General features: G+C 35.9%; 1 protein-coding gene and 1 long non-coding RNA gene across 2 annotated transcripts in view; one reads left to right on the top strand and one right to left on the bottom strand.

Annotated features, from left to right (window-relative positions):
- Nucleotides 1–15,314, top strand: part of LOC145692958 (calpain-5-like) — a 125,433-nt gene that overhangs the window by 9,020 nt on the left and 101,099 nt on the right. The gene's annotated exons all lie outside the window — the stretch shown is intronic.
- LOC145692960 (uncharacterized) overlaps nucleotides 3,695–15,314 on the bottom strand; it is a 43,314-nt gene continuing 31,694 nt past the window's right edge. The window contains exon 3 of the long non-coding RNA XR_014132671.1: nucleotides 3,695–5,631. This is a non-coding gene — a long non-coding RNA (uncharacterized LOC145692960). The remainder of the gene's footprint in view (nucleotides 5,632–15,314) is intronic.

Here is a 15,314-nt window from a genome sequence, read left to right on the forward strand (position 1 = left end):
TGGGAGGTTATACCCCAGCAGCTGCTCGACCACCTGATCCAGAGTATGCCAACCCGTTGTGCGGCCTGTGTACGTGTGCATGGTGATCATATCCCATATTGATGTCGGGGTACATGCGCAGGAAACAGTGGCGTTGTGTAGCACATGTGTTTCTCAACTTATCACCAATACCGTGGTAGCGATATGTTTCGTTTGTTCGTATGTTGTGTTCACTATGTGCCTATGCTATTAGCGCCAGTTTTGTGTAGTGCCACGTTGTGTAGTACCACAATCTGCAATTATCCTTAATTTTTGAGCATGAGTGTAGTTTGCGTACGCGTCTCCAGGACGGATGACCTGGGTTCGATTCCCAGTGGGAGCTCATATGTTTCGGATCCCACGTTAAGCTACAAGTCTATGTCTATATGGCCTAGTAGTGATGAGCAAATGCAAGACCAAGACCAAGACCGGGGTGGTCTTGGTCTTGGTCTTGGTCTTGCACATCCAGTCTTGGTCTTGGTCTTGGTCTTGCACACCCAGTCTTGGTCTTGGTCTTGGTCTTGCACACCCAGTCTTGGTATTGGTCTTGGTCTTGCATGCAAGAGTCTTGCAAGTCTTGCATTTAAGAAATCTCAAGCTTTTCATAGGTAAATTTTACTATGGATATAACGGATAATAGACTCTACAATGCACCAGTAGTAACGGAAATACAATGTACCGGTATATTTCTAAATGTAATATAATTTAACGTCGTGTAAGTATGATGATAGTGTACAAATAGGTGATATTTTTTTTAATGGGTGCCCACGCTTCACTACTTATAAGATATGCCTAAGTCCCAACGTTTCGTAATGTGTTTATATTTTTTTTTAACAGATCCAACACTACACTGGTTCCCAAACTGGGGAGGCTACCCCTGAGGCACATGAAAGAAAATCAGACGGCACAGATTATTGAAATACCATGAATTGCAAATTAATTTTTACACTCTAAAGGCGCTAGATTTTTCTCTTAAACCACGATTAGCTTATCCTTGTATTAAACAAACTTCCAGTTAAATATTGAAACTTTGTTTTACTGATTCCAATATGTATTCTATGGGGCACATTACGCAAAAGCGATTCAAAAATTGCAGACTTTCGAAACATGAGCATGGAGAAAAAAGGAGAGAATTAGCTGTGTTGAACGAAAACGAATGAGAAGGATTAGAAATATTAGCACTAGGAGCAAAAAAGAAGAATTTTAGATATTGTTAAGAGGAGGAAGAGGAACTGGTTAGGATATTGGCTTAGGAGGAACTATTATGAGGGACGTGCTAGAGAGTATCGTGGAAGGAAAGAGATGGAGGGAGCGAAGCAGATTAGTTGAAGTAAGGTATTAAAACAGAAAATTGCTACGTCAAGACAAAGAGACCAGCTGAGGGCCGCCGAACGTCGAACCTTGTCTGTTGAAGCAAATAGCCTGCCAATAATAGCAGAATAGCTATGATGATGATGATATGTTTAGCAATATTGACCAAAAAAAGAGAGAGAAAATTAAAATAATAATTAAATCTCTTAATATTTTAGAATAATTTGAGTGAAAACTGAAAACGACTCAACTGTCTATGTCTTTTGTGTAAACTCAATTTATATAAATATTGTTTACCTGTATTAGAAATACAAAATAAGGGCACCAAACTCCAAGTTATTTGAAGTCTCACTTGTGAATATGGATTACTAGCATCAAGTACCCACTTCGTTGGGTTAAACTAAAATAATAATAATATATTTCGTTAGTCAATCACTTTTTTACTATTAGTAAACTCTAAAAAAAATTTCAGGAAAGAATCTCATACATGTTAAAAAATTGACTGAGATCGGTTAAGAGTTATTGAGTCACAAACTTAGTCACTTTTATTTTTATTCATATTGATTTTTGTACACCTTCCCCTCCCCTACGTTGCTCCGTCAAAGTGAACTGACATATAACATTCTAGGCTTGAGCCTCATCTATGTTAAAAATTTGATCGAGATTACTCGTTTGGTTCAAGTTATTAAGTTTTATTTATTATTTTATAACTCCCCTTTTCCCCTCCCCTAAGTTTCACCGTCAAAGTGAAATGATAAAAACACTACCAGGCCCAAACTGCATCTATGTTGAAAATTTGATCGAGATCGGTCGGGTGGTTCAAGAGATTAGAGGCCACAAAAATAGTCACTTTCAATTTTATAGTATAGATTTATTGTTGTAGTATAATGTTACATCGCTCAATCCTCGATGTGTCGTATACCTAAGGAGGCTAAAAGTTATATTGATAAACAGTTATTCAACGTATATTCATATGCCCATGAAATCAAACTTGCGGTCACATGTGCTAAGTTTTTGTCAATGTCATGAAAATGTTATTTCGATATTAATTTTATGAGCACACATTAAAAATTTCCAACGGATGCTGGAGTCTCGGAGCCAAGGCCATACCCATGTAGTCGACACCTATGGTGTACAGTATTATGAATGTTCAATACTACATTTCTATTTAGTTTTGGAATAAAAACACCACTAATATGTTTTGAAACGAAACATCTAGTTTAACGTCCCACGTTATGCATCGAGGCTAAGGGAGACGGTAATGATGAGAAATGAATGAAATGGTGAAATGAAGAAAGTAGAAGGAAACATCAAAACTCTGAGAAAACCCACGCACACGGTGTTTGCCCACCAAAAGGTTCCCATGGCGCAAGCTAGAATCCAACCAGGGACCCGTATAACCACACGTGACTGCTCTACCACCGAGCCGGTACTTGTGCAAGACTCTTGCGCAAGAGTCTTGGTCTTGGTCTTGGTCTTGCAGGTATGGTCTTGGTCTTGGTCTTGGTCTTGCACCCCTTGGTCTTGGTCTTGCATCGGTATTCCTGGTCTTGGTCTTGGTCTTGGTCTTGCATGCAAGACTCTTGCAAAAACTGCAAGACCAAGACTCTTGCGCTCATCACTATAGCCTAGGTGTTGAAGGGACGCTAAACTCCAAATCAGCTAAACAGCAGACTGTAATAACTAGGGATGTGCACGAGACAAGATTTGTGACTGTCTCGACTCGAAAATGTGCTGTAAGAGTGATGTCTCGACTCAAAAAATGTATATTTCTCTATTGGAAGAGCCGTGTCTCGACTCGAATTTTGTCCGGAAAATCCAGTCTCGACTCGTCTCGTGCGCATCCCTAGTAATAACGGCTTGCGGTTTAAATATTTCTGTAGTTTTTGTGGTTATTTAGTTAGTGGTAGTACTTGAGTCACTAGTCTCATAGACTGAGTATTAAAACATGACAATTGACTCCAAGAACAAGATCTCTTGTTAGATCCCAGGCTAAGTTTGTGGTGGTAACATTGTGTCCATGGGTTTTCTCTGGACTCTCTCGTTTCCTTCCACAATATATTTCCACAAATTAGTTCGTCATCATTCAGTTTTATTACGCGTCCGTCTCCTTTAGGCTTAGGGGCATAATCATGGGACGTAAAACTAATTACATTTCATGTTATTTCCAAAAACAAGGCAAATACAATGAATCACTGACAAAAATATATTACTGTGACTCATTACCAAATTACATCGCTGTGCTTGAACAGCAATGGACTGATAAAGTCTTTGTGAGTGACTCGTACTTTTTCTGTGAAAACATAATATTTTGTAAACAGGGCCGGCCTTAAGCCGATTGGACCTATTGCTCTCAATCGCCCTCCCCCTCCCCGCAAGTGCCGTCTCTTCAGACCCGTAGCCAGCGCAAAAATGTACGGGGGCCCGGCTGAAGTTAGGGAGGGGGGCGATCCAACCGTATTAAAGGAAGGTTACTAAAGAGCACACACTTAATATTCATCTTGAAAAAGCTCCAAAAAAAATGAAGCAAAAATTATATAAATTGAATATAATTTTAATTGAAGGTTAAGCTACATTGTAAGAAATGGAAAAATTTACTACTAAATGTAGATATTTAGATATACGTTAAAAAGTGAAAAAAAAAACAAAAACAAATGCGTACTCTTAAGAACCACTGTCCCAAGGAGTGCGTTTCGTGGTCCCTAAGAGGGCGCACTCAACACCTATCATACTTGAAACCCAAATTCCCTTTGTAAGACGAACACTGATCATGTCACCATTGTTCACAATTAATGCACTGAATCCAGTCCTCGTAATTTTTTTCTTCATACAATTCGTGACACATTGGGCTTCAAATTTGGTTGATCTCAGCTGCAGTTTTCTCTGTTGAAGTGGATGGTTCATTGAGATGATGAAAAAGTTTTCTCTTTGACTTAAAATTTCCTTTAATTCGTTTGCTCTGAAGGACCTTGTGAAATGGAGCACTAGTAAAAATTTCAGATCAACGTTGGCACGTGCAGTTTGTTGTATTTCTTTTATTTCGGAAGAGGAATGATGTATTTTGGATGAACAGAAGTGTTTGAAGTTGCGGCGTCTGTGCGTGTAAGACGTTTCTCTTTCTCTATGGTAATCAGAGCCATGTTTCGCTCAACATCTTCCTTCGAAACACTTCCAGGATTTTCATTTTGATCATTTCCTTCGTTTATTTCCTCCCTACTTAGGACGTCGTCGCCATACCATGAAAGGCAATAGCAAAGTACCATGGATTCACCATGTCTGGGGTTCTTCGGGCAGAACAGAAGATCATCATCATTATCATTGTAATTTAAGAAATTCTGTAAATTGAAAATACTTCTTATAGAAGATTTACAGTTAGTGCTTGAATCGAAGACAAACAATTGCAAATAATTCTACAATCCATTCAAGCATTCTACAATCCATTCTCCGCTTTCTTAAACTAACTAACAATAGAGAATAACCATATAGTCTGTATGATGAATGCCGCTACCCACACACACATTCTTAATGAAATTATCTCAAGGGGTACGCGCGCGCTCTTTGGTAACTCATTAACGCGCACTCTTTGGGATACAGCAGTCAATTCGAGTGAAATTCATCCAGGTGGCTGCACATACAAAACCCCCGAAACAAAGTAATGGTAAACAATTCCATCTATATTCATGTTTTCTACCATAAAACAAAGGTACTGTAGTGCCTTTACATTATATTAGAAAAATTTCTTAACTAAGAGTACTAAAAAAATATCACATCAAGAATTCAAAAAAGTTATTTTTATCTGTATTTTTCTGTTTGAAGCTATACGTTGACCTCTGTTTTCGTCGTATCAACACTCACAGAAAGACGCATCAAACAGCGTAGCAATAATAATTCTGTTTTACCGCTTTAGCGTAATTAGCGCTGCGCGCTCTTAGGGCGTGCGTACTCTTTGGTAACCCTCCTCTATAGTTCATCACCATATTATAGTTCATTTGCAAATTTGAAAATTTTAGGGGGGCAGCAAAAATTTAGGGGGAGGCCGGCCCCCTAGATCCCCCTGGATACGGGCCTGCGTCTCTCTCCTGTCCAGTCTAATCTACTCTCCAGTGCCGTTTAACAGCATATTAGGCCCCAGAGCAAATAAGTGTGTTGTTGTTCCTATGACAAAATTTTGCTCCATGCCATTCTGCTCGCTGGAATCCCGACCAAGGGGCTATGGTTCCGTTAAGATGGCTCTGCTATTCTCGGTTGTCAACACAAGATATTGCAATTCATGGACTCCACAAGGGAGGGTATGGCTTCTTCCTAACAAGTAAATGAATAATTTGTATTAAGTTTCCGGACATAAGCAGATATTTTCTGAATTTAATGCTGCAGTAGTTTCTTTATTTTTATTTATAATAATAATAATAATAATAATAATAATAATAATAATAATAATAATAATAATAATAATAATAATAATAATAATAATAATAATAATAATAATAATAATTATTATTATTATTATTATTATTATTATTATTATTATTATTATTATTATTATTATTTTACGTTTACAACTTCTGTTATAAAATACCTAGTAGATATTATATCCAGCGAGTATTTTGCACACTCGAACACCTCTAACACTCCCTCAAATTTCCTCACACACACTCCTGGGTGTAAAAGTGTTGTTTTCTTTGTGTTTGTGTAAAAATGTATATCATTATTCTAGGGGTGCATATCCTCTTTTATTTTGAACACCGCACTAACGAAGTAAAAGATTTCGGCGTTTTTACTGATTATGTGATGTGACACTATTGTGAACACCAAGTTGGTATCAAATAAATCAGCCTCAGTGCAACTTCTTTGCATATCCTTTTTCTTATTATGGCTATAGGTCCTATTAAAAATATAAAATTAGAGCTCAAACTCTCCTACGAAAAATCCCGTGGATGTATTTTTTTAAAAATCAAGTCAGGGAAATATAATGTATACTAGTACGTACTGAATAGGTGGCTGCTTATGAAGGTTTGTCTTTTAATTCGAATAATTCAATGGAAAATATGTCATCCATCTTCCATCAGTTCCTTGACCATTTCATTTTGTCTGCAGTCGACACAATTTCAATCTGATTATACCTTTCGTAAGTAACTACTACCTATGATGCTCTCACAGCGTACAGTACCTTAGGTTTTCCTGACTTGAATTCTTTTCAAAAAGACACAGCTGTTAAGAAATCTTTGAACCAACGAATTCATATGAATGTGCATTTCAGTATGTCTTACGAATATAAACCTATGGAAACATAGACTTCACCATTGTGTTTCTCGTAAAATTCTAGGCCAATTTGACACATTACATTACCCTTTCATATTTGAAAAAGTCGAGCGAAATACAAGATGGCCAACATCAAGAGGGCGGCCCTGATAAGCATACCCTCAAATAGATTTCTACTTCCTCCCGGTGTGGGTTAATGTTTTTGTTTTCATCCCTTTACCCCTTTTTTACAAATAAAATTAAATTTTCAAACTTGAGCCACATTGTTATGGCTTATTCTGATCAATCAGGAGTTTAGCCACTGCGGCCGTCTTTACTTCAAATTTTGCTTACACTCGTTTCTTGGTATTCCACACTTCTCTGTCAAGTGTGGTTAAGAAACTAGATTTCGAAGTCGATAGGTTTACTTGTAAGAGAAGAAAACTAAGAAATACTGGTACAGAACTTTCTTGAAAAATTGCAAGGTACAAGGGTGAAATACAGTATGTCACAATTATATTCGTACACATGGTGATCATAAAGAAAATAGAGAGATGCGCGTAAACAAATGAAGGACATTTATTTCTGCTTGAACATAAATACATTTGAAACACTTGTTTGTTGTTACAGATACAAAGAAACAATCTACAAATCGATATAATATAAAATGCGTGCGTAACTAAATTAAGATACGCAATATTTCGCCACATTGTTATTCGTACAGTTAGATATAAACATTGACGTAAGAAGCAATTTTATGAAAGAACAAAATAATTAATACTTTGCAGCGTAGCCTTTGGCTTTAATAATTGCCATACACCGCTGATGTATAGAATAGACAAAAGTAGTACACGTGGCAGGGCTGATATTCGCCCCATTCTTCCGTCACCACCCGTTTTAAGTTTTCTTTTGACTTAACATTTTTATTGTGAACCCTAGGTTTCAGATAAACCCATAAGTGTTCAATAGGGTTAAGGTAAGCGGATTGGTGAGGGGTGTGCAATTGTTTGCTTACACTCCAAATTAACCAGTCCCTATTTATACCTGCCTATATTTGGGATCGTGATCATGTTGGAACATAAAAGTTGGTAGCATGCCTAATTTTTCTGCAGTTTGCTTAACATTCTTCCTCAAAATGTCAAGGTACATAACCTTGTCCATTGTACCATTAATAAACTAAACTTTAGCAACCCGTTTTGCCGATATGCACCCCCAAAACATAATAGAACCATCTCCATGTTTTACGTGGATATGGTATTGACAATATTGTTGTCCAAATTGGGTTTTCCCATCACCCTGTGGACCCCATCAAACCCAAAGAGATTAATTTTAGTCTCATCTGACCAAAAGACATTGTTCCAAAATTTCTGACTCTTGTTAACATGGTTTTTTTTTTTTTTTTTTTTTTTTTTTTGCAAACTGAAGTCGTAACTTAGGATTCTTACGACTTATGAATGGCCTCTTCTGAGATATTCGACCATGGTAAGCGTATTTGTGTAGCACTCGACGAATCGTCTCAGTGCTTACTTTGTTCCCTGTAGCACATTCTATTATCTTTTGGACTTTTGGAGCACTTAGTCAGGGATTTGTTTTCATCTGTCTCACAATCACTCTCTCGTCCTTCTCACTTAACTTCTTATTCATCGAATTTCTTGGTTTATTTCTCATTGAACCACTATACTTAAACTTATTTACTACACATTGAACTGTTGTGTGCCTTTTTACTATTAATTGTCTATTTTCTTAACGACCATCCCCGTAATGCTAGCGTTACGATTGTCTCCTTGACTTTCTCTCCTAGCTCCTTACTCTTCCCCATTCTTGAAGGTTTATTTACCTGTGTACACCGCGATTAAGACCAGCTGTTAATATGTCTTTTTCCTGTACGTCACACTAGCTATGCTCGTGTTCTAATGCTCTTTTCTTTCCTTTTAATATGTGAAATGTAAACCTGTGTACAAGTGTACGAATAACAATGTGGCGTAAATTTGGGAATTCTCATATGTTTTCTTTTCTGCCTTTCTATGGTGTCCTTGTTTTGGCCCCTTTCTGCACTGGGTTTGTCTATCATTGTCCTACCTCAGTCCTTCAGCAATCTGCTGTCAATTTTATCACTAGTATGTTTAATACATAGTGGTTTTCTTTCAAATTAATGTGTGCACGAATAAGAATGTGACATACTGTATATTTGCACGAGGCACGAGGTGAAGGATGTTTTAAAATAATTCATTCACCGTCTGCATTTCCATTTGAGTTATTATTTCTCTGAAAATACGAGCGTTTTCACCAGAACATTTTGCAGATGAAAAACATTTTAAAGGGAAATACGTATAACCATTAGACCAGCAGGGTGAGCGCAATATTATATCTATATACTGGTATATAATATATATACACACAGGGTGGCCCAAAAGTAGGTATACACCCCTGCATTGATCAAATATAACATTCTAGTTTATGAGTTTATTTGCTTCGGCTCTTCTGAGCTTAAGATGTAAGGAAAAACATTAGGAACAAATAATAAAGAAATTAAGTCTACCTGAAGGATAACAATAAGAAATTATATAAAATGCAATGAGATGATCAGTACAATACTGTATACCTACTTTTGGGCACCCTATATATATACAGACCGTGATGCAAGTTAGGTGTAAATCTGGGGCCCCGCACCACCTAAGGCCGGTCCTGTTTGTAAGTACGAAACGTTTTTAAAGTACAAAATTGAAATATATTTGTAGTTCTCTTTCTTTCTATTATTTTCAAAAGAAATGACAAAATTCCATTGACCAGTTTTCGAATAAACAAAATTTTTGATTTTCATTCTTCAGTATAAACTACGTAAGTCCTTCACTAAAACAAATTAGATGCGTTTTTCGGTATGCGCACGTTTATAATAGCACTTGCATTTCATGACTCTTTCGAACGATATTATACATTCAACATATCTATATAATTAATAAAAATTACAGTTTAATAGATAAAGATAACTTTACATTATATTTCATAAACGACAGTGTGTTCTGTCGTGTTACTTGTGTCATTGCCGTAGGAGACCTGAGTTCGCTTTTTCGTGGTAGCTCATGCGGTTCGGATCCCACGTTAGCTTTAGGTCTACGTCTCATATGCTGAACGGGACGTTAAATTAGAATTCAATGGAATAATGAAAGCCTTGATGACGGTATATTTTAGTTTCAGTATATGGTGTTGTTTTGGTATAGCATCGATTTTTCTATTAACAAAAAAAGAAAAAGAAAAGAAAAAGAAAGAAAAAGAAAAAGTTTTTTTTTTTGCCAATTTCCTCGATAACTACGCATGAGGATGGTTTACCCTCAAGCAAGGTCGCACTAACAGGTTTACCTGGTCCAGACTCCCCGCAAAACTTCTTAACTCAACATGTATTTGTACACCTTCTGAATAAAACTATATTTTTTAAAAACTAATAATTTTTCATTTGCCCGTTTTTCGTAAGTGGAAAGAGGTAATAAAATGTAACTTATCACAATAATAGATAATGTTATTCTACACCCGAAAATACGAATCGGAAGAATTTTTAGTGTTGCCATCCATAGAAATTACAGTGTTACCAGAATTTGAATTACTCAAAAATCTAGGTAAAGGCAGCGACTATGAAAATGAACTCAACACTAATTGATGGCTTATCATGCTGTCTAAGTTCCTTGTTTACTACTTTTTAAATAATATTTCTATTTATTTTATAAACCTTACATAAATTATTACAAAATAAATAAGTCGTTACAAAATAAATAGAAACATTATTTAAAAAGTAGTAAACAACGAACGTAGACAGCATAATAAGTCACCAATTACCGTTGAGTTCATTTTTATAGTCGCTGCCTTTACCTAGATTTTTGAGTAATTCAAATTCTGGTCATACTGTAATTTCTATGGATGGCAACACTGAAAATTCTTCCAATTCACATTTTCGGGTGTAGAATAACATTATCTATTATTGTAGTAAGTTACATTTTATGACCTCTTTCCACTTACGAGAAACGGGCAAAACAAAAAATAGTTTTTCAATATATTGGGTTGATGCATAAGTTCGTGCGGTTTTCTTTCGGATTGGTACCAATGCGGTATGAAGCGATTGTTTATCGTTATTCCGTTGTTTTTTCGTAGTTTGGAGCTTGTGTGTCGTGAAACACAGGTTTTCTTGTTTGTGAACGTATTATTCTATATATTTCAGACAAAGTAATACGGAATGTCAAGTTGAGAAAAGTGATCATTTCCGTCACAGTTTACTCTTCGAGTTTAACCGGGGATCCAGTGCAACAGAAGCTGCGAGAATAATGTGTGCAGGGAATGAAATAATTGCTAAAAGAACAGCACAGAAATGGGTTTCCCGCTTTCGAACAGGACGGTTTGACTTGTCTGATGATCCACGTTATGGAAGACCTTCAGATTTCGACGAAAAATCGCTTGAATGAGTTGCTTCATGAAATGTATGCAATGTGAGTGACAGTAAAATGTACGCAGTGTACTGTTATACTCGTAGAATATGTTAATGTTATGTCTATGTTGTATTTGTATTTGAATTAACAGAACAGCAGAATAAAAATAAAATATAAGAACCGCACGAACTTATGCATCGACCCAGTAGCATGAAAATTTGATTTGTACTCTTTCCCATATAAAAATAATCCAGTTCTATATTTTTTTCTGCAAATATAGGTATTTTACAATTATTTCTCGTTTTTTCGGGTGCAGAATAATACCTGTTCGAAACAACATAGACGTAATGCTGGGGGGTGCTCTCCTCCCTCAAACACATGTTCTGCACTATGAGATCTATCTGTTAGTAATGTTTCATGTTAGGACGTATTTCTCATATGTTAAGAACAAGAAATAATAGCAATAAGAATTATATCACCCTCTGCCGTATAAAGAATTTCAGAAAAAAAAAGTGTAGGGGTCTAAGTTAAACTTTGTGTCCAATTCACGGTTTCTAGAGGTCTAAATATAGACAACTTAAAAAAGAAATTAAGTAAATACATCTTGTTAAAAATATAATTAAATTAAGTGTCCCAGACAAAAATTAGTCACCCCCTCTTGTAGAATGTATTTAATACCGGATAGTAGCCTGAATATTGTATAACTATCTCGAGTTTGTTTGGAACTGACTGTGAGCTGTAACTGTGACTGTAAGCATGCCGCATCAATAAGAATTCACGCTCATCAGTAGATCTAGAAGTTGAAACCAAGTTGAAGATTCTTATTTCTCTGTTTCACTCTTCTTTAAAATGTCTTAACAGATTTTCAATTGTATTTACACTGAGAAAAAAAAATGTAGGTGGCATACTTAAAAACGTAGGTTACATTCGTAATTCCTGTAGTTTCTGGACTTAACGTACAACCGTATATAGCATCCTGCAGCAAACGTATAGCTGAAAAAGTATGTATTATACGTACTGTCTACATAAGTGCAATGACGTCATTCATGTGACGTCATCTACAGTAACAAGTATATACGGAGGTAATATCTAGCTTTGTGACGTCAGGATCGTATGTAGCATGTGGGTTAATAATGACGACACTCACTGACTATCAGGACGGAGCGTAATTTCAAGAAGTATGCAATATACGTTCTGTACGTGTGTTTCTTGCGTTCAACCCCGAGACAGCATCTATATTGTACTTGTGCCCCGTACGTACGACTAGATACAGTGTACGTATTGTACCTATGTATTATACAGATTTTCCTTATGTCGCACACAGCTTGTCCCGATACAGCATACAGAATATCCGTATGCACCATACAGAGTGCACATATGCAGCTTACAGACTGTCTGCATGCGGCATATAGATTACACGTATGTCGCGTACAGGCTGGCCATATGTAATGTATGGACTGGATGTATGTAGCTTGTAGATTGTCCATATGAAATATACGGATTTTACCTGTATCGCATACGTATTGCCTTGTTGTAATATATGAATTGGACATATTCAGGATCTAGATTGTACGTATAGTGCACCATTATTGAAGTGCTGCAACATACTGAGAAATGCATGATACATTCTTACTGTAATGTTGCCACATATTGTTTTTCTCTGTATGGAAACAAAAATAGCTTAAAATATGGTTGATCTCCTTTGTGCCAATAATAATAAAATTAAAAATACTACACTTTTCAAATTTTAGTTTGGAGCAGTGAAACTGTCCAGAGAAATGTATTTATCTGCAGGGTGTAAGTTTGGACATCCTGCTAATTCTTTGGAAAGCTACTGCAAAGCCAAGTGTTGAAAAGTGGCACAAGAGTTAATTTTAAAATTATTGGCACAAAGGAGGGTAACCATATGTTAAACTATTTTAGTTTTCATACAGAGTAAATCAATATGTGACAATATTACTGTAAGAATTTATCATACCTTTTGCAATAACTTAGTTGCAGCACTTCAATAATAATGCAAAATTCACAGCCATGTACAATCCTATGTTCAAACTCAAAAAAGACTTACGTACAGTCATTTATTAAGCCGTTATCATCCATTGCTTGTACAGTCACGAAAGAAAATATTCTTCAGTTGACAAAATTTGTTTTCCTAAAAACTCAACAATAAATTAACCTATCAGAGTACCGACTTTGGCAGGTTGTCAAGTTATAACTATTCGAAGAATAACAACAAAAAGATCCAAATTAATTAATTTGTTGCCGAGCTATTGGCAAAAGAAAATTTGTCAACTGTCAAATACTTTCTTTTCCGTGTGTACTATATACAGACGACTTTACCTCATTCTTTTCCTTAATAATATCCTCTTCCAAAATGCAGAAGTTGTTACCACAAGAGGCGTGAATAGGATTTTCCAGAAATAACTTCTCTGAACATTTTAATTAACAGATAAGTTATTTTTTAAATGAAGCTATAATTAAAAACATGGTGTCAGCTGAAAACGTTTTCCCTCACAAGATGATTCCTAAACAGTACTCTCCATTAAAAATGCAACTTCAAGGAGACAGGGTAGCTACGCCAAAGTTCCCAAGCCGATATCTAATAGTAAGTGTCGAATATGCTTAACCCTTAACATACCAAGCGGGGTACTCTAGGGACCCCAGAGAGTGATATTTGGTGATACTGCCGCAATTATAAGAATCAATTTATTCTCGATTTTTATATGTATCCTGCAACCCTTTGAGATATCAATTACATGATTAGATCAACGATGCGTTTCTTTAAAAAATACAAAAAATAAAAACACACTTCAAAATGTAAAAACTTCATTGTTAAACCTGTGTTTCAGATTTACGAACACACAAGTATGAAATTGTATGAAGAACTGAATAGTGTTCAAATATACATAATATTTGACGTCAACAATGTTCATTTAACTTAAGTATGCTTCTAGACATCCAAAAAATAATAGTTGGAGTAACCCTCTGCAATACTATGTTGAGAAATTAAAATAATACTTGGGGTCCCCAGAAGACTCCAGCTTGGTAAACAACTTTGACGACTTAGGCTTGCTACGTTAAGGGTTAAACTTACCGCTGTATTCGCTGTGTGACAACGTGGTGATAGAAGAGCAGAACTGACCCAACATTGACAACCAGAACGACTGTAACACAGCGAGACATCGAGAGGATGTTCTCTTCTGGTATGGTAAGCCATGCGTCTTACGATCCAATGCCACAGCTCATCAACTGTAGCTGGCGGAGTTCACAGGTATGAGAAGCTGTGCAGCCATCGACCAAACATATTTATCCTTCCCTGCTCTACACATTCTGCAAATTTGGACTTTCCTGGATGTATCCTTCTTAGTTCAACATTTTAAGTAACGAGCAGTGTAATAGTCTCATACATTATTTAAAGAAAGAGCGATGATTCTCAGAATTACTCGGAAGTTTCTAGTTTACAATTATATACATATATAGATATAGATATAGCTATATAGATAGATAGATGTACAATAATTTAAAACGGTTATATCAAAGTTTGCATTCAGAGCACAAAAAGAAGTATAGCTCTCGGAACATTGATTTTAGCCAGATAATACCACTAGTAAACTCAACCACACTCAGTACCGTTAGTTGCTTGGTATTGTCTATGAGGCAGAGATCATCGTATCTCATTGCGTGTAGATTTTTGTAGTTGTTTAACACTAAAAATTGTTTGTCGCTAACCGAACCCAGTAACATATATATACCGACAGGACGTACGTTAGTCACAAGGTTACATGAGTGAAACACTAAATTATTCGATTGACACTTGCGGCCTTGTCAACACTAGAGAAAGGTACAAAGTGATTAAATAAATACGAAACATAGTACATACAAAATATAGCGATGTATGAAGTCTCCTTTTCATACGATTTGGAGAAAGGATACATCTGTAGAGAGCAACATAAATGATTTCTCTGGATAATTTGGATTAGTCCAGAATTCGAACAAAAATAATTTTGAAATTCGTTAAGTCCAACATTTTTTCTTTCTTTCTTCGGATTCTCAATAAAGTTGACTACTGAAAAGCTGAGTTACAGATTTTATGTTAAAACATATTCACTATACCATTGCCTTATTCACAGAACAATACATTAGTTATTAATGTATGACTGAAATAATAGTGCTTCGTGCAGATTTACTTTATCCAATCGGAATTGCACAATGATAAAAAAAAATGTTGCAAGGTATAATGTTCTTATTTACAGAGAAAAAGAGTTGAAAAGACCTTTAACTAACAAACATTTTCTTTAAACAGACATACATTTATTCTAATTTATGGAAGAAAGA

This window comes from Thermobia domestica, chromosome 8 (assembly GCF_964235325.1).
Source record: "Thermobia domestica chromosome 8, izTheDome1.hap1.1, whole genome shotgun sequence".
NCBI classification, from domain to species: Eukaryota; Metazoa; Arthropoda; class Insecta; order Zygentoma; family Lepismatidae; genus Thermobia; species Thermobia domestica.